Source organism: Sardina pilchardus, chromosome 2 (genome assembly GCF_963854185.1).
Source record: "Sardina pilchardus chromosome 2, fSarPil1.1, whole genome shotgun sequence".
Taxonomy (NCBI): domain Eukaryota; kingdom Metazoa; phylum Chordata; class Actinopteri; order Clupeiformes; family Clupeidae; genus Sardina; species Sardina pilchardus.
This window is the reverse complement of record NC_084995.1, coordinates 12,838,517-12,841,016: the sequence shown is the minus strand read 5'-3', so window position 1 is coordinate 12,841,016 and position 2,500 is coordinate 12,838,517. Positions and strand designations below refer to the sequence as shown.

General features: G+C 44.4%; 1 protein-coding gene across 1 annotated transcript in view; it reads right to left on the bottom strand.

The window, feature by feature from the left end:
• LOC134098113 (protein unc-13 homolog A-like) overlaps positions 1–2,500 on the bottom strand; it is a 70,747-nt gene that overhangs the window by 22,756 nt on the left and 45,491 nt on the right. The window lies entirely within an intron of this gene.

The window sequence follows — 2,500 nt, the reverse complement described above, 5'->3', positions numbered from 1 at the left end:
GAGAGCCTTCAGAGCCAGGCTGAACACCAGGCCAGAACAGAGACGCTTTGCTACCTCTGGAGATCCGGGAGAATGGGCACGTCTGATAAAGCTGCTAATCGGCGTGTTTTTTAAGAACGGCATTTTCTCAACTGTGACTCACGGAGAAAAGCAACTTGGATTCCCGTTGCTGAAATATGTGACGCGGATCCTTAAAAAGTTTCCCCTCGAACAACAACTGCCTGGAATCCTGACACCGTTTACCATCGCGGACTGGATTGAGGTGCAACTGCGTTTTATCCGTGACACGATTCAGCCACAGCTTGGCCCCACTACAACCCACAAGCGTCACAAACGAGTGAGTAGAAATAAGCTTGCTTACCTGTGGCAGCATAGAAAATCAAAGGCCATTCAGATCATCCTAAACAATAGCGAGTACCCCGAGCCACCTCCTTGTCCTAGCGATATCACACTGATAACGAGCCACTACGAAAATAAATGTCTAAGCCAAACATCAATCAACGACCCTCTTCCATTGCCACCCTGGGATAATAGCCTACAACGTGTAAATCCTACTGACTTTCCAAACGCAATGCATTTCTCAATGACTGAGGTAGAGACTGTGTTACATAGCTTGCCAAACAACAAAGCATGTGGTATAGATGGAGTCACATATGAAAACCTAAAGACTGCACACATTTGTAACACATTAACATCCATTTTTAATGTCTGCCTGGAAAATAAGAAAGTGCCTGAGTCCTGGAAAGGAGCAGTGATTTATCGTATTCCCAAAAAAGACAATGTACCTAACGATCCATCAACATGGAGGGACATTTCTCTCCTACCTACAATTTACAAGGTGTTTATGAAGTGTGTCCTGTCTCGTGTGCTCCCCTGGCTAGTTGACAATAGCATCCTGTCACCAAAACAGAAGGCCTACATTAACAGACAAGGAATGAATGAGCATGTATTTTGTCTTAAAACTGGGATAGATGATTTTAAGCATGAATCCTGCAAACTTTACTCTGTCTTTCTGGATTTTCGTGACGCCTTCGGAACTTTGAATCACAATGTCATGATTAAGGCTCTTGAGGAAATCCAACTACCTCAGGTATTCATTGAAATAGTAAAAGATGTTTACAGTACATCCTTCATACAGGTCATCTGTGGAAAACAACTCACAGACCCAATACCCCTCCAAGTAGGCATAAAAACAGGCTGCCCATGGAGTGCCATCAACTTTGTACTCGCCACTAACGGGTGGATTGAGTGGCTATGTGACTGTGCCCCACCCAGTGTGTTTTCCCCTAATCCTGTACAAGCATATGCCGATGACATCCAATTGGCCTCTCGGGAAGAGACAGTAATTAAGAACATGCTTGCCAGAACAGACTCATTTCTGAACTGGTCAGGTTTACAAATCAAGCAGTCAAAATGTGCCGTTCTCTACCAGAGAAGAAGTGGGGGAAACCGTTGGTACAAATCCAGAGCTGATCGAAATCCTGAGTTTACCATCAGTACAGAACCGATCCGAGTGTATGACCTGCACGAGACGTACACATATTTAGGACACAAATTTAATATAGCTGGGGAGTGGAAAGAGCAGGTTGAGTACATAACCACTGAATTCACTTCCAGGCTGGACTTGATAGATGCTTCACCACTTCCTCTGCTCATGAAGCTGGAGGCCATCAGACAGGTTGCCCTGTCTAGAATACAACATCTCTTCGCCAACATCCATCTTATGAGCAAGACACTGAGTCAACTGAATAACAAAACGGTCTCCTTAGTGAGAAAGTGGTTCGGACTGAACACTCACACTACTAGAGACATCATTTTCCAGTCCAAACAGGATGGGGGTTTTGGTGTTCCAAACGTGGAGTGGATATATAATGCAACAAGACTGTCACATCTCATCAAAATGCTGAACAATGATGACAACACTGTCAGGGAGCTTGCTAGATCCTCTCTGTTTCTGGACATGAAACGCCGCAAAGTCCCCCTGGCAAGAGAGGGTGAGCCAAGCTTCCTGGGCTTCAAAAGGAAATCTAACTCTAAAATGGAGACTCACTGTGCTGGTTTTGGGGTCTGGTCAGATTGGCCTGATCTTAATGACCTTTGTGTAAGAGTCGGAGTATCCCTGGACTGGGTTAAACCTGACTCAGAAAATGTAATCGTTTCTGAAGACCTTATAACTGACTGTTTAATCTCAGTAAGGGCTACTATTGTGGGTACAGGACATCATCTATCACCTGACAATGCACGGAGGTGCCTTGTAAAGCTACAACAACAGCGCCAGCAACAACATTGGACTGATTTAAAATTACAGGGAAAGCTTGCTTGCCTTCCTACTGCAGACCATACTGTCTCTCACTCAATACTTAAAAACTCTGCTGTTGATGAAGACATACTGACTTTTGCAGCCAAAGCCAGACTACAAGTTCTTCCAACTAGACTTAATCTATCTCTTTGGTACCCTAACACATTCTCTTCCCACTGTTTGCACCATGATAACCAGCTA